The 18,317-nt window shown below is 38.6% G+C and overlaps 1 protein-coding gene across 8 annotated transcripts in view; it reads left to right on the top strand.

The window, feature by feature from the left end:
* The window catches only part of LRRC4C (leucine rich repeat containing 4C), a 1,100,263-nt gene that overhangs the window by 685,796 nt on the left and 396,150 nt on the right, over nt 1–18,317 (top strand). Inside the window, exon 6 of one of the 8 annotated variants that reach the window (XM_082748995.1) lies at nt 15,504–15,715. The exons of the other annotated variants lie outside the window; for them this stretch is intronic. The gene's annotated coding sequence lies outside the window, so the exon portion shown is untranslated. The remainder of the gene's footprint in view (nt 1–15,503; nt 15,716–18,317) is intronic. 8 annotated transcript variants of the gene reach the window in all.

Genomic DNA, 18,317 nt, shown 5'->3' with positions numbered 1-18,317 from the left:
AGATTGTGTGGTGAGACTCCTTCAGGAAGGAGTTAGGGTTCCAGATTTTGGTGAAGTAGCCAGCTATGTAGGGGGAAAAAAGCATCTATCCAAAGAGCACAGAGGGATAACTGATCTAGAGGAAGGTTCTGTTAGCCAGGTGATTTGGAAAACCTTTTGGACTCCCTTTATTCTTAAGATGGGGCTTCTGAATCTATCCAGCTCTCACTCTTCATAAGAACCTGTTGTCAAAGAAACCTGAAAGCCTCACTCTGGGAAGATGTCCTAACCCACAGGAAATATTTAAAGATCTATAATTGTCGGGAATAACAGATGGAAACATAATATAGTGGAAAGGTTAGGATCAGATATTGTTTTATTTAGAAAGAGCCTCTGAGCTGTTTCTAATTATAGATAAAACAAGACAGTATACAGAGAGATCATTCAGCTGGAAGTCAGGAGTCCTGTGTGCCAGTCATATCTCTCCATGCATCTGATTCTAGAAGGTGCCCTTGACTATAACAGCCGAGCTTTCTGCCCTCAGCATGTTCAGCTATATCTGTTGGTGGGAATTAAGTGTTTTAATTTTTTTTTACAATCTCATTCACCTGAGAATTCTATAATATGAGGGTATATGAACATTCTTATAAACACGATAAGTCAACAGTGAAAGTCACAGACGAGGAAAATATAACTAAAACAAACAAACAAATAAAGCCCCAAACTCTGTGACATTTGTGGGCAATGAGCATCAGTATGCATTTTAGTTTTTATTTTTGTAATTTAAACATATGTAATTCAATGCAACACATTTTTGTAATTGAAACATAACAGTTTCCTAACTGGATGCCTTATTTCCATTCTCATCCTCCTGTAGTCTTTTATCTGCACAACAGCTGGCATGATCTTCCTAAAGCCTAAGTAAGATCATTATATTCTCTTTTTTAATCTCCTCCCCATGAAGCCCTCTTGCTTTTAAGACAATAGCCAAGCATCTTATGGTGGCCTCTACGACTATCTCTGGAAACAAAGCCCTGCTACCCATCCTGACTTCAGTGCCTGCAACTTGTTGCTTCTTCAGAAAGTTTAACTACAAGAGCATTCTCTCAACCACTTGGCTACCCCAAAGTCATTCCTTATTTAGGATTGTTACACATGCTTGTTTTTCTGCCTGAGCTGCTTCCTCTGGTTCATCCACATCATTCAGGTCTCAGCTCCACATCTTTGCAAAGAAACTTCCTCCAACCCAGCTAATGGACTGCCCATTGTTGTGTTCTACTTACCTTGATCCTCTCTCCCTCCCACCACAAAACATCCACTTTTAGCTCATTGGATATTTTTGGCTTGATGATGACTGTCTTCTCTCATCAGAATGTGAGCCCCATGCTGACACAGACTTTATCATGTTTACTGAGGTATCTTTAGTGTTCAGAGTAGCTCTACACATGGTTGTCCTTCACAGATTGTTCATTAAATGAATGGATATGCCCATGGAAGGAAATTAAACTCTAACAATTCAGCACAGATCCTATGTTGCTATTTATAGAAGCCATAATTAAATATCCTATATCACTATCATCAATGCAGTTTTATTCTACTCTAATTACATATTCATGAGGCTCTTTAGGAACAAAAGAGGTAATGTTAGTGATACTGTTTACATACTGGACATCAGAATTTATAATAGTAATTCCAAGCTATATAGTTCTTCATCAGCAGAAAAAGGCATCAAACAGAAGAAAATTCTATAAAACGTTGTGTTAGCAAGTGCAAAGATATTTCTTGTCTCTTTTTAAAAATTCTTCCCTTTCAGGGTGCCTGAGTGGCACAATCAGTTAAGCATCTGACTCTGTTTTGGCTCGGGTCATGATCTCAGGGTCACAAGGTCACATGCTCCATTCCCAGCATAAAGTCTGCCTGGTATTTTCTCTTCCTTTCCCTCTGCCCCTTCTGCTTGTGTTTTCTCTTTCTAAAACAAATAAATCTTTAATTAAAAATATAAGAATTCTTCTCTTTTTTTTCTATTTCATAAATCAGATATTTGATTTCATGCTATCCTTTTCTTGTATATTCAATATTCACAATGGCCAGTAATACCTCAATGAGCTCATTTAAATATTTGGGATCTTGGGGGCGCCTGGGTGGCTCAGTGGGTTAAGCCGCTGCCTTCAGCTCAGGTCATGATCCCAGAGTTCTGGGATCAAGTCCCACATCGGGCTCTCTGCTCAGCAGGGAGCCTGCTTCCTCCTCTCTCTCTCTGCCTGCCTCTCTGCCTACTTGTAATCTCTCTCTGTCAAATAAATAAGTAAAATCTTTAAAAAAAATAAATAAACAAATAAATAAATAAATATTTGGGATCTTAGAAGATAAGAGGGGAAAAAACCATTGTTAGAGCAGATATTATAAAGAAAAAAAAATCAGGTTCCAGAGAGATAAGGTGGGGAAGAAAATAAATACATAGCAAATAAATACATAGCATAGCTACTGTGGTAGAACGAGAGACAGCTCCATATCCTGAATGAATGTATAATTCCCCCAAAACAGACATACCTTTTAGGGACTTTCTTCACACCTTAATGGTGATGGTGTTACACGTACCTCTACAAGAGAGAAATCCATCAAGGTAGAGGGACGTATATAACCACTTTACATAATCTAAAAGCACAACCAGTATAGTTTTAGAGTGTTCCTGTGCCATAAGCAGCATCAGCATCACTGCCTGGCTGTCCCCGGGCCACGTAGCACATGACAGTCACCCATGTTAAATAGGCTTTGAGTCAGGCACAGTTAAGTCTTCCATACACAGAATGCTCGCCCCTGCTGCCACAGTGAGGCTGGTCTCATGTAATTTAATTTGCAAGGATGGAATTTTTTCCCAGTATGAAAATGTTATGTGCTCAGTCCAAAAATTTGAGAACTTCAAAAATGCATAGAAAAAAAAAATAAAACCTCAGGTATAAAGATACCACCCGTACATTGTTCTATTTTGGTACATGCCTTTCTAGCACTGTTACATGTGTATAGATATATGTGAAGATTTTTATTTATCATATATATGCATATATATATGTATATATATGTTTGTGTATATACAGTCAAATATACAATATGTTCTGTCATATGTACACATTAATATGTGTACATAATACATAAATGTCATCTATTTATATACACATATTTTTATATGATATTATCATATTGTACAAACTCTGTTGTAGCTAATCTGATTTATTTTTACTCAGTGTACATTTCCTATGTATCTGTTCCTCAACAACATAAATTTAATGATTGCTTATTATTCCACTACATATATATATGTTGTCTTTTTTTTACTACTTTTGATTGCTTCAAAATATTATAAATGTTTGATTTTTTAAAAATCCTATTAGCACATATAGAATAAAAGATAGAAGTCCATTTTCACTGAATCATCAGTAAAGGGGTTGTTGAGCTCATAGTGATCATTTTATATATCAGTCATTATGCCAGAAACTACTGGTATATCATTTAATCTTCAAACATATATGTAGAACAGAGAATGTTATTCCCATTTTGCAGCCAAGAAAACTGATGATGTTTTACAATCAAAAAAATATAAATATACACATACTCTCATACAAGCACATCCAAACATTATATACACCCATATGCATATACTGAACAAGAAAGGGAACACAAGCAAGAGAAGTGGCAGAGGGAGAGGTAGGCTTCCTGCTGAGCAGGGAGCCTGATGCAGGGTTTGATGCCAGGACCCTGGGATCATGACCTGAGCTGAAGGCAGACGCCCAACAACTGAGCCACCCAGATACCTCTGAATGGGAAGTTCTCCTAAATTTTGTCATATTGCTTTTAAGAGTTAATAAAGAAGGTCAGGAAAGATTTTTCAGTCTGTTGTAGTCACTGTAGTTTTGTAATTCTTTAGGAGATGCAGAACCATATACTCTCAAAACTATCTAGGTAGGATACTCAGTTTTTTCTAACTTGGCTCTATTGTTTTATAGATAAGAAACTTGGACTCAAATAATCATGTTTATATCAGTTTTAGCACCTGACTTTGAATTCAGGCTGTGTTATAACATCCTTTGTTTCTTGATTCATTCGTTCAGTGATTATCTATTTAGCACCTACTGTGGACTGAACTGAGAAAGGCCCAGACACATAAGTAGACCAAATTTTCAAGAACTTGTCATCTGTGAGACCAAGGTAGACTCTTTTATGCACCAAGTCTGTATCAGGGTATCATCTCCGTAAGAGGGTCATTTGGTTCCATTCTTCCAACTTCCCCTTGCCTTATTCATGTTCCCTTATCCCACCTCCTCATAGTTGACTGACTCCGTGGGTTACTATACCTGTGCAATAGACATTGATAGATTTCCTCCATTGTCAGTGTGTGATTCTAGGGTGGAGATATTATTACATCCTTCTTTCTTGGCTAGAAAGTGGATATTCATTGTGATCCAGGAAGAGTTTCTGTTCATATTAATCAATTCTTCCAAATCCTAAGCATGACTCAGTAGCATCAGGCAAATCAGACTGTGGTAAGTGCTGAAATAGAGATTATATTGACTATATAACAAGTTACCCCCACATTTAGTGGCTTATACCTATAAACATTTATTATGTCATGGTTTCAGCAAAGTAGGAATCCAAGCATGCCTTAGCTGACTCCTCTTACTCAGGGGCCCTCATAAACCTGGTATCAAGGTATGGTCTTGGGGCTGTGATCGCATCAAACCTTAATTGAGGAGGATCCACTCCCAGGATCACTCACCTGTTTGTGGCTTTTGACTCTAGACTCAAGGGACTCACATCCTCTCAGGCTGATGGTTGAAGACATCAGTTCTTTCCCATGTTGCTTTCTTCACTGGACTACTCATAATATAGCAGTTTGCACCCCAGAGTTAGGGGTCTGACAGAGTAAGTTGACTAGCAAGATGTAAATCACAAAATTTTTGTAACCTAATCTCAGATGTGACATTCTACCACTTCTACTATATGCTGTTCATTTGAAGCAAGCCATTGACCTCAGCACACTTTTAAGGGCAGGGGATAACACAAGAGCAAAAATACCAAGAAATGGGGATCACTGGGATCCATTTAAGAATTTGCCTTGCACGAAAATAAATCGAAGAGAAGACTCGTGAATGCCGACTGTCCTCATTATCCACCCCCCCAGGTGAATTCTACCAAACATTCATTCATTCATTCATTTTAATTAATTAGTTGATTAATTAATTTTTATTTCAAGTTATTTAAATTCTAGTTAGTTAACATATATGGTAAAATTGGTTTCAGGTGTAGAATTTAGTGATTTCTTAGTTACATATAACACACAGGGCTCATCACAAGTGCTCTTCTTAATACTCATCACCCATTTAGCTCATCTCCCAACCACCTCCCTCCATCAACCCTCAGCTTATTCTCTATACTTGAATCTCTTATACTTTGTTTCTCTCTTTTGCCTTCCCCTATGTTCATCTTTTATTTCTTAAATTCCACACATGAATGAAATCATGTGGAATTTGTCTTTCTCTGACTTATTTTGTTTAGCTCCATCCATGTCATTGCAAATGGCAGGATCTCATTCTTTTTGATGGCTGAGTAATATTCCATATTGTGCGCATGTGTGTGATTTCATTCTTTTTGATGGCTGAGTAATATTCCATAGTGTGTGTGTGCGCACGCGTGTGTGTGTACCACTTCTTCTTTATCCATTCATCAGTCAGTGGACATCTGGGCCCTTTCCATAATTTGACTCTTATTGATAATGCTGCTATAAATATTGGGGAACATATGCCCCATCAAAACAGTATTTTGGTATACTTTGGGTGAATACCTAGTAATGCGGTGGCTGGGTCATAGGACAGTTCTAATTTTAACTTTTGAGGAACCTCCATACTGTTTTCCAGAGTAGCCATACCAGTTGCATTTCCACCAACAGTGTAAGAGGGGTCCCCTCTCTCTGCATCCTCACCAACACCTGCTGTTTCCTGAGTTGTTAATTTTAGCCATTCTGACAGCTATGAAGTGCTCCTCATTAAAAAATAAATAGTATTTGAACCGGACTTGCAAAATATACCTTAAAGTGAAGGGGGTTTTCACAGGAAAATAAACGGGAGAGAAAGAGTAACAGCTTGAATAAAGGCACAGAAGATTCAAAGTTCTGGGACTTATTCATTCAAGTGACATTACAGAGAGACTACCACATGCCAGAGTAATAATAGTCTGGTAGGGCTAGAGCATAGGACAAATCATATGTCTTATCTGACTCTCTGCAGAAAGACCATTAACCCAGTGTTCTTACTGCTGCTAAATGATGCTACATCATTTTTCTAGACTAGTAACTGTATGTCAAACTTCATTACAGAATCCTGGAAATAGAGAGCCTTATAAAAAGTCATGTAGCTTATCTCGGTTATGGAAAAAGAATAGACTTCAATATCTGAAACACCTGAATCCATTTGGGCCACTTATCAGCCCTTTGCCCACGTCATTTAACCTTACTAAATCCAAGTGTCCATAGCTATAAAATGGAGCAATTATAATTATATCAAACTACTGTTGGAAGGATTAAAGGAGATAACATTTGTGAAAACACATAGTTCAATACCTGGTGTATAATAGATGTTCAATAAGCATTGACTGGCTTGCCTTGCTTTTTTCTGTACTCCTTGCCTTTCTTTTTTTTTCCCATTTAGAAACTCTCTAAGTTATTGAAAAAAAAAATGATTACCAGGTTTTTAAAAAGCTTGCTAGGAAAGTCAGCCATTTTTACATCATTCCAAAGCTTTGAAATTGTTCCTATCCTGGAATCAAAGGTTTCAGGACTTTAAAATTAGGACAAACTTAACCCCACTTTAATTCTATTATTCTTAGTTAATATATTTGCACCTAAGACACACTCATTGATGCTTCTTTAATTGAGTTATTTTTCACCTTGTAGCCAAAAGTAATGTAAATCATTTGAAAGGTAAAACTAACACCACTAATTGTACAAAATCTAGAGAACTATAATAAGTACTAAGCAAACAGATGGTTAGTTTAAATGACTTAAGAATCTCTATGTTTTTATCTTAAGAAAGACATTTAATACCTGGGCTAATTATAGATACGGCACTGCCTGACACATTGTAATTTATGCTTCTATTCTGATTTCTTCTTTATTTAAAGAAATTAGGTTCCTTTGCATGAGGTGTTCCATGCATCTGAGGCTGTTATACAAACTAAGGCTAAGCTTAATTCCAATATTTAAAAATGCTTTCAGCAATAATGCTAACTTTAACCTGAACCTTGCTTAGGGAAAAAAAAAATGATATTGCTGCTTGAGCTCATTAGCAATATAAGAGAGAAAACAAGATATACCAGGAGGTAGATCCATATTTTCCTTGGTTAATCCCAGTACTGCATAAAGAACATACCTTCTCACCCAACATATTTGAGTATATGACTTGAAAGTTAAATTAAGGAATCTTTTGTAATGCTATATCAATCCAACTTCTGGTAAGAGTCGGTAATTTGTTACAGATTGTGATTCTTTCTGCCATTATCCAAATATAGAAATTATGTGACATCATCTACCTAAGCATTATAGATTTGACTTGCTTTCTGTCTTAATCTGATACATACAGTAAAAATTTAGTAGTCAAGGTAGGGCCATTAAATAGTTTTGATTTTTTTGTAGCAACCCTAAAACTCTTTGTAGTTTTGCTGAAGAGTTAATTTGAATTATGTGTTCTGTAAGGGTGATGCACAGAAAAATTAAATAATGAACAAATCCATTGGAATATTTAAAAGCATGCAGACCTCAAATGTGGCTTTGATCTACTTAATATCACTTTCCAAGTTTTTCTAGTCAAGTAGTCAAAAAAATATTTGAGGAAAAAATATGACATAATTGGAAGTTGAAAGGCAGTTAAGAAGAGATGTGTACACAGAAGAGACATATAATTTCAACGGAAATATGTATGTTCGAATAAACCAATAATCTTCATAACATTTCCTATGATATGAATTTGAGAATATTTGAAGCATCTCTGGTTATATTTAAAATATTAAATGTTACCTGAATAATTGAACAGTCCATATATTCCCCATGTATAAAGATTGTCTTCTTTTTCTTCTATGGTCAATAAGTTTAACTAAAAAGCAAGGGATATCCATACAAACCCCGATTTTTGTGCATCTTGAGAAATCTTTTGTTCCTTAAGGGGAGTATATGTGTTTGAGAAATCCAAGAAAGGGATGCTAAGATACAGTCACATCACTTCAAAAAAGGGGGGGGGATATATCAGAAGGAAATACTTCTGAAGGAAAATGGGGGGAGCAGGAAGAGGCAGGAGAGCCTTCAGACCACAGAGTGGATCTGACATCTATGAAAGAAGTGAATGGAAGAAGGAGCTTAGGTCAGCAACTGCGGTGGCACTGTGAGATCCTTGCTGTCAGGCTACTAGAGAGCTCCAAAAGGTAGACTTCCCATCAGCAAGAACCATGTTGGGGTGGGACGTCTGGGTGGCTCAGTTGGTTAAGCAGCTGCCTTCGGCTCAGGTCGTGATCCCAGCATCCTGAGATCGAGTCCCACATCGGGCTCCTTGCTCAGTAGGGAGCCTTCTTCTCCCTCTGCCTCTGCCTGCCATTCTGTCTGCCTGTGCTCGTGCTCTCCCCCTCTCTCTCTCTGATAAATAAATAAAATCTTTAAAAAAAAAAACAAAAAAAAACAAAACATGTTGGGCAGGAATGACCTAGCTGTAGTACCCTCTCCAAACTTAGTCCCTGAACAAGAGCATCCTTGGAAGAGTATGCCTTTTACATGAAATCTGTAAAACTGTGGCCCGTGAGGCTGTCAACTAATTGCTGATGACTCAGAGCAGGTTTTTCACAGACAGATGAATCGCACACTCCCAAGGTAGCCACTGTCTATCCCCTGTGTAACAGAGACCCACTGTTCCACCGGTGGGATCAACTCCATGGTTGCCATGGGCTTCTCCTCCTGAGAAGAAAGTGTGAAGAGGGGGGGCGAAGTGGAATAAACTACATTTTACTCCAACTGTAGTTCATTTCAGTAATCTCAGGGCAGCAACTGATTTGCTCTCTTCCTACAGTATCCATTTCCAACCCTCTTCACCCTTCCCTCTCCCCTCAGCAGGTCTTAATGAATTCTTTGGGTGTGTGACCTAAATTCTTATCCCTGAGTGGTCTAAGCTCCTAGAAATTATACTTGTCTCAGTCAGTATTTGTTGCATGTGTAGGTTCATAGTTAAAGTTGGGCAAAGAATAACCAGAGGCAGCTAGTGAGTAACTTTGTTCCCACACGTATTTCTCCATCCTGCATTGTATAATATCAACCTTACTTCCTCTTGCCAACCAGGGCCAATTACCGCTACCAAAATAGTGACTTGCCTTCTTGTCCATACAAGTCCAAGTGCCTTGATAGTAGCTTAATAGGACCTTGCTTTGGCCCATGGAAAGAACATTCCCCCTTTAAGGACCATAACTTCTAACCCAGAAGAGCCTAAAATTGAGAGGATGAAAAGTACAAAGCACAAAGATCCCCAGTATCTCAGTGGGAGTGATAGTCAATAGGGTCACAGAATCATCCGGTTGTGATTTCCCAGGTCAAACTGTGTTACTATTTGGATTTATATGTGTGGTCATTGGTGCAACCCCCATCACTCCCACTGCTATTAAAAGCCCAGCTCTGTGTGTCCACCTCTGGTTCTATGAGCCCTGATCTGCAGAGGACATTCACCACTGAACTTATTAGAGATTTTGGTGTCCCTCTCACCAGGGCATTCACAGTGGCCTAGGAGAATTATGTGCCTCTGCACTTTCTCGAGAAGATGAGAAGCTTCTGGTGGGTGTCCTGGATCACAGAACATATTCATTTCAGTATGCTCACCCCACAAGCTTTTTTGCTCCTTCCTTTTCTGTCTCATGAGGCAGTTCAGGCACTCACATTTCACTCAGCACTGGGCATTTTTCTCCAAGCTTCTAAGAGCCACCCTATCAGTGATTATACTCATTAGGCAGGGCCTTTGCCAGGGCATTCAATCCTGTGTCCGAAAGAAGCACTCTCAAGTCAACAAATGTAGCCATATGTTCTGCCCCCACCTTGATCAATCATCCCAAAAGTCTAAACATAAGGGTTGTCCTCTGGCGCTTGTAGATACTAGCTAATTCCTGCAGTTTCTTTGGAGTGCAGTCTCTCTTCTTTTAATGATCAGACCCAGTGCATCCCCAGCCAATTTATGCTGAAATGTAACCCTAGTGATTGGCCTGGCAGGTCAGAGATGAAGAAGCAGCAGTTCCAGAAAGCAGTACCTGTAGCCTTGAGCAGGCAGGGAGCTCTGCCGTGTCTTCCTTCAGAGAGGAAGCAACTGGGGGAGTCCCAATGGAGAGGCGCCGGCCATGTCTTTAAGCTCCGATGGCTCAAGGGACTCTGCAGAGCCAAATGCCTCAAGGGTTTCCTTCCTGGATTTCTGTGTTCCAAGTCTTAGAGTTGAGGGCTTTCCAAGTTAGTCTGGGGACCTTCTCATAGCAGATCTGCCAGGTCTAAGCATTTATTTGTCTCAGGAGCTCTGTGCTTCCAACTATTAATTCTTGAATTTGCTGTAAGCTATTTGTATAGCTTCCACTGGAGAAAATAAGGGCCTCTGTGTAACTATGTGCTATCAAAGAGTTTCTCTTGGCCTCCCATTTCGCTTTTTACTGTTTCTTCAGCACCCTCAACTTCTCATTACCCCTCTGCCTGATGTCAGTATAATTTAATAATAATCAGCCCCCCTCCACTGTCCCTATAGGCATTGTTACTCCCACACTTTTCCAGTGCCTGAATCATCTCACTGGCAAAGTCATCTCTTCTATCAGGCTGTTTCCAAGGTTACCCCACATGCCATTTTAAGCAACAGGCTCTTGGATTTAGGTCAAAGATGCTTCTTGCCCCATATTCCATACTGTATGAGGCCGTGCTTGCCCACTGGATAGGGAGTGAGAGAGTCTCAAAACCTCATCATACTACCTACTTTGTCAGACCTTTCTCCATGCAAGCAGTGTCAGTTTGAGTTTTCTAAGAAGTTGAGACCAAGGTGAAATTTTTTATTTATTGGGGAAATGTCTGAATGATAAAAAGGAAAGGGGACAAGAGTAGGTAGAGAACCTTCTGAAGCAGCACAACTCCTGGGTATACAAAATGAGTCTTGCAAGGTAAGAACTGATGATTGAGGAGAAAAGTCTCAGACTTTGCCACACTAAGAAAGTCTCTTCTAGGCTGATGGGGAGGCATGGAGCCAAGATGGCCCATTGGAGGAGGAATAGCTTGGGCAAGAATGGTTCACCTCTTAGGGGTGACTGGGTGTATCAGTGGATTAAAGCCTCTGCCTTTGGCTCAGGTCATGATCTCAGGGTCCTGGGATCAAGCCCCCGCATTAGGCTCTCTGCTCAGTGGGGAGCCTGCTTCCTCCTCTCTCTCTGCCTGCCTCTCTGCCTACTTGTGATCTCTGTCTGTCAAATAAATAAATTTTTAAAAAACTTAAAAAAAAAAAAAAAGAATGGTTCACCTCTTATACCCCCACCTCCCACTTGGCTCAATCATGGGTGTGGAGCAGTCCTGGGAGAACAAGGTTGGTTTCGTCTAGAGGTCTGAGTGGTGCTCTTTTAGGTAGTGTGATAAAATGAAAAGAAGCACCAGCTCTCATTCAGAGTAAGATAAATATTATTTTCTCCCCCACCTCACTTTCACAAGATTTCTGACCAGCACAAGTTACTAGATATTTAGCAGTATTACTACTTTATGGTTTGTAATGATTTAATATGAACAATGTAAAATTACACAGCAGGATGGCTGGCATATAGGAGGCTTCAAAAAAAAGTTCATTTACTACATCGCCTTTGCATCAAATTGTTCTTGTCTCCAGTCTATTTTATTTTATTTTACGTTTTAAACTGAGGGTAATATTAGTGTCCTTGAAAAACACAAATATAAAAAAAAATAGACGGTTGCATTTTATTTTGCCAACATTTAGGAAATCTAGTTATTTTAAGTCGATAATTAAATAAGACTACTAATTAGACTTTTTCACGTTTATAATGGAACATGTATAATTTCCCTTGGAGACTTAGGTGTTAAGATTTGTTTAATGTTCTTGCCTTTCTAGGTGAAAATTTATATTGTTTGGAAATCACTGTATTTCTAATACTGGCAAAATACATATAGAACACCTTTGTGCTGTCTCTGAATCACTTACGTGTGTGACATTGCCTCTCAGTTTATTGTGTATTTCCACTATGATCTAGAATAACTACGTCTATTGTAAATATGTCTGCTTTCTCAGGCCTATAAAGAATTGGTTCATGTACTCTGTTATGGAGTAACAAACAGATTGCACCTATTAGTTAATTTCAGCTCCATTACATTATTATATGATGAAAATCCCAACTAATGACCACTAAATGACGAATACTTAGTTTTGATCAATACTTTATTAAGTCATTTGTGTTGCATGCTCTTGTAACCAGCATAATGGTGTGTTTACCTAACTTCCTTCTTTAGGAATCTATCCATATATTTAAAAAATAATAAGGATACCTGGGTGGCTCAGTTGGTTAATCATCTGCCTTTGGCTCAGGTCATGATTCCGGGATCCTGGGATCAAGTCCTGCATTGGGCTCCTTGCTCAACAGGGAACCTCCTTCTCCCTCTGCGAGCTCCTCTTCCTGCTTATACACAGTCACTGTCTCTCTCTGACAAAGGAATAAAAACTTTAAAGAAAAAAAAAGATGACGAAAACATTAAGTCTTGGAACAAAAAATGAAAATAATCTATCAGCGAGAAAATAGATACGAGGTAATTAGAGGATATTGGTGGAAGAAGCCTTAAGGATCATACAGTCCAATCCCCTTGTTCCACATACACACACACAGGTTAAGTAATTTATCAAAGGTGACTCAGGCAAGTGGTATAGGGCTTCAACCCAAAGTCAAATCTTCTATTCCTGGACGTGTAGGCTTTCCCCATATGCATCTGGTACGTATTTAGCATTGTGCTAAGTCATCTGGGAAATAGAAAAGAAAAACAGACTCTTTTCCTCATTTTTCCAAGTTTAATTAATATCGCTTTCTGTGATTATGGTTCTTTTTTTTTTAAATGTATTTTTTTTTTCCTCCATTGGAATATTTCAGTGGCTTATTTATTTGACAGACAGAGATCACAAGTAGGTAGAGAGGCAGGCAGAGAGAGAGAGAGAACGGGAAGCAGGCTCCCTGCCGACCAGAGAGCCCGATGTGGGGCTTGATCCCAGGACCCCGGGATCATGACTGAGCCAAAGGCAGAGGCTTTAACCCACTGAGCCACCCAGGCGCCCCTGTGATTATGATTCTTAATGGACCTAAAACCATCTAAATGTGTTATACTGAGGAAAGAAAAGGAAAAAAAAAGAGTGGATATTTATTGACCTTTTTTTTTCTCTGAAAATATTTTGGTATACTTAATTTCATGTTGTCCATAAAATAACTAGAAGGGCTATGTTTCATTACTCCCTTTAATAGGTAAGTTGATTGAGGCTCGGAAGATTAAATGGTCTATTTAAGAGTATATAATCATCAATACAGATTTTCTGTGACTTCAAATCCCTCACTCCAGCACTGCTGAAAGAGAACATCTACTTGGTAGACATTGATTCAGATTAGAACAATTATCTTTGAACTTTCAAAATAAATGGTGTCATGTACAGTAACACACTTAATAATAGTGAAGCTAGAGCTCAGACACAAGTCTTATGACTCTAAAGCTCCTTCCCTTTTCTCAAAATATTCCCTTTTCTTATTTCCCCCTTTCATGTAAGTTTCTATTAGTAAGTTTCCCTACTGAGTTTCTGCTCCATATATCATCAATTAAATACAATGGGAAAAGTATAAGGAAAAATATCAAGTTTTTATGATGGACACAGCCACACCAAACTTCACTGGCCAGTCAGATTAATGGGTCATTCTAATGAACTCTTGACAGGATGCTGCTCTAGGAAACCAATGAGTATTTCATTAATCTTGGGACTCTTCCCTTGATTATGGTGAGTGAGAGGGTAACAGTGTATGACCCTGTATATGTGTCAATCTTGTTAAAGGACTTGATATGTGCTCTTTGTTTCTATTTCTCTATATTATCTTTTGGTATAGGATTTCTCTGATGATAGGTAAAAGGTGATGAAGAATATCATCTTATCATCCCCTAGAAGATGAGAATATTTTCAGAACTAGTTACCTAGAGTATCTCCAAAACATCGTTCTTCAGACAGGCTATGGAATATGGAAGGAAGACCATGAAATAGTTGCAATTGGGGATCTGATTTTTTTTTTTTTTTTTTTTGCTTTTACTATAAGACAATGTGAAGATATCTAAGAGAAAAATTCCTCCTTTGAGACAATCATAAACTCCAAAGTAAATAATCCAGGTTTAAACACAATATAGTTTCATGATTTTCATATATTTCTTTATTTTTGCTCCTTCCTCAATCCATTTTATTTATTTATTTATTTATTTTAAAGATTTTATTTATTTATTTGACAGAAGGAGAGAGATCACAAGTAGGCAGAGCAGCAGGCAGGGGGGTGGGGAGCAGGCTCCTGGTGAGCAGAGAGCCCCTCAGGGCTTGATCCCAGCACCCTGGGATCATGACCTGAGCCAAAGGCAGAGGCTTTAACCCACTGAGCCACCCAGGTGCCCCTCGTCAATCCATTTTAAAATCCAAGTTCGTCTGAGCTAAAAGGAAACAAAGATCTACCTTAATGGGCACCATTGTCAAGATGAAAACATGAAGGGGGGTCAGTACACATTTGGGGGGAGAAGTAGTACAGCGGTGATGGGATTAATCAAAGTAAGAGAATTGAGAAGGAGGGAGATGTCTAAAAAGATAGCAGAGGTTTGTGATAATGAGCTGATTCTTTTCCACCTTGAAATATTTCCCTTCTAGGAGGGAAAAAAGAAGACCTTGAAAGTTCTTGGTTTGGGTCATTTAAGGGCGGCGTGTGGGTAGCACTGATATAGCCATTAAATAAGACAAAGTCTAAATGGAACAGACATACTGTTCGCAGTTACTCTGCAGATTGCAAACTCTCACTCCTGCTACGATTGGACAGAGTCTATGCAGGATCAGTCCAATTATCCAGTCTCCAAAACAGTAAATTAAAGGCTTGGATGTTTTAAGAACGTTATTGTCTCAAATGTGAGTTTTTATTCACTCCATGCATTCATTTTAATTCTAATTTCTAATAAGTTGCATGCTTTTCATTCCACACTCCATTCTCCTTGAATCTTTAAACTTGTATTTCTGAACAACAGTTGCAGTGCTAAACAATTACATTCGTTGGTGTTCAAAGACAGATCTTTTCGTAAGTAACTCAAGTATACAAAGTGAATTATTTTTACAGTGGTATAAAGATTGATTTTGGTGGTATTGTCCTTGAATATTCTGTGGGCTTAATTATTATTAATCTGGATAAATTTTAACTTTAAAAATGTTAATTTAATTCACCAGGTCTCCTGGCTCATTAATCTTCTCAATAATGCCACTTAGGATAAAATGGCTCATCAAACAATAGTGATTCACATAAATATGTGGAAGTGGGAGAGCAGGGACATTGAAGGCGCAGAGGATTCACAGCATTTTTCACTTCTCAGCATTCTTCATCTTTAATAACATCAGTCCTTGTTGGAGATTTTCCCACCTCATTAAAATATAATTATCCGGTAACGTGACTTTTCTTTTTCTCATATGCATGTACATACGTGTACGTGCACATGCATGTGTGCACACATGTGCCACACACACACACACACACTCACCCCTCTTCATGGATTATAGAAATGTCAGATTTACTTCCCTCATTTTGAGAATGGGCATAATGCCCGCCCTGCAGACTTCAAAAAGTGCTTAAGATAGAGGATATTTGAAGTGATAAAGTATAATGCTAATGTAAGTTGGTATAATTATTGCTATTGTTAGGAACTGTCTCATTTCCCAATCCCAAATGTAAATTTTCCAGTTCAGCGACACTTTTTGCTTATAATAATCCCGTGTGCTAGGTAGAATATTTGTGTGCTTTATACACAGTATGCAAAATCTTCACTATAAACCTCCAAGGTTGCTACTCCTTGCAGTTGCGTGTGAGGAAGTCAGAGACACCGGCTGTTCTGCTCACAATGCAGTAAGTAGTGGAGCCGTGGTTCGTAATCAGGTCTGCTTCTGCATTCCGTGTTCTTTCCACCCTGCTTTCACTTTTCACCATTCTTTGCTTGAACTTCAGCATAACTCTTATTGCTTGCAATCGGTTTGTACATAAAAAATGACATAAAAATAAGGCACAATGTGTGTCATGGAGTTGGAAGTAAAAATACCATTTTCTTTCAGTCTTCATATGACTAATGACGTGACATAAATCATATCAGTTAACTCTCGATTTTCACTTGGTCCTTTTTTTGGTTTGGTTTTCTTTTCTTTTCTTTTCTTTTCTTTTCTTTTTAAGATTTTATTTATTTATTTGACAGAGAGAGAGAAAGAGAGAGAGCACAAACAGGGGGAGTAGCAGGCAGAGGCAGAGCGAGAGGGAGAAGCAGGTGTTTTGCTGAGCAGGGAGCTCAACTCGAGGCTCCATCCCAGGACCCTGGGATCATGACTGGAGCCGAAGGCCGCCACTTAACTGACTGAGCCACCCAGATGCCCCTGGTTTTGTTTTTTGCTTTGTATTGTTTCACTTTATTGTCTGGATGGGAAAACTGAGACTTGGGAATTAGCAGCTTGTGATGCCTCAGATTATCCACACAGCTAATATGATGTGACAAGAAAGGGCTTCTAACCCTGATCTGTTTGACTCTGAAGCTCTTTTAATCATTTCATTTATATACGTGTTACCCAAAATGAAGCATGCCTTGTAATTATCCTGACAATTTTGATATTTTACCTATTATAATTAACCACTGACTGGAACAATAGAGGTGGATATCATCTCCTCTGTGTGAATTATTTTATCTTGAAGTTTCCTCGGCTCTGGTCACACTTCCACCTTCTTATGGCAGAATGTTACAGCCCCAAGGAGAGCCAGGACTGCTTACTAGTTCATCCCCAAAGCCTAGCTACATGGAGATCCGGTGATATGCATTGAGCAGCTAACATAGAAACATGAAGCTCCGTTGGACTGCAGAGTCCCACGAGACCTGTACAAAACCTACTTTCACATGAGATCTGTGTCATTTGGGACAAACAACTGATAATCTTTCTGAGGCTATGGACCAGCCTTTTTAGACCAGTGAATGGTAATGACTCAAAATTTATGCCTATAGCTAACTCTCTCTCTTTCTATATCATCTATCTAAATTTTTAGGCTCGCTAAGGGAAATATCTCTGGCTTCAGATTTATCATAACAAACAGAAGTTGGGAGGAAAGCTAGAGCCATCTGTTTTCTATAAATTAAACGTTTTGATTAGAGACCCCCATAGGATATAAGTAACATACTTATGTGAAAGAACGTTATTTCTTGCTATGATTAAAATATGGCAGTCTTGGAACTTGTCTCTTTTAGCTGTTATCTGCTTTATTGTTTTCTTTAGAAGTATTGGAGTTAGATGGTAAGCCACATACAGACAGATAATAGCAAGAAGAGGTCTAAAGAATGAGAAAGAAGATTTTATTGATCTTATTTTTTTAATTGGATAAAAGTGAAGGTTTTACCCTTCTTGGTTCTTATACAGTTCAGAGAAAAGAAAGAGAGAACATTTTAAGTAAGTGCTTCTCAAGATTTAGGTCTTTAAAATTTGATTCCTGATTATTGTATTGTTTGCCTGAGGATTTACACTTCATTGCCAGAATTCAATGAAATAGTATTTCTTCCTTCCTTCGGTTTTTCAATAGAAAAACAAAAACAAAAACAATGCCCCAATCCTTCTTGAAAGTTTGTAAGGAAGTCTGCTGAAAAGCTCTGTGATTCTTCCTCAGCACGGTCTGTATCTGAATGTTACTGAGCAAGATTCATAAAGCATGTGTTCATACAAATTGGAGGACTATATTTCTTCCTGATGCTGGTCTTTGGTCCAAAATAAGAATTACATGGATTAGGGGTGCCTGGGTGGCTCAGTCGTTAAGCGTCGGCCTTTGGTTCAGCTCATGATCCCAGAGTCCTGGGATCAAGCCCTGCATCGGGTTCTCTGCTCAGCGGGAAGCCTGCTTCTCCCTCTTCCACTCCCCTTGCTAGTGTTCCCTCTCTCACTGTGTCTCTCTGTCAAATAAATAAAATCTTAAAAAAAAAAAAAAAGAATTGCATGGATTAGGATAGTAATCATGCTTGGATTAGGATA

The sequence above is a fragment of the Mustela nivalis genome (genome assembly GCF_964662115.1).
Source record: "Mustela nivalis genome assembly, chromosome: 9".
NCBI lineage: Eukaryota > Metazoa > Chordata > Mammalia > Carnivora > Mustelidae > Mustela > Mustela nivalis.
Note: the sequence above shows the minus strand (reverse complement) of the source record. Positions and strands in the feature narration are given on the sequence as shown.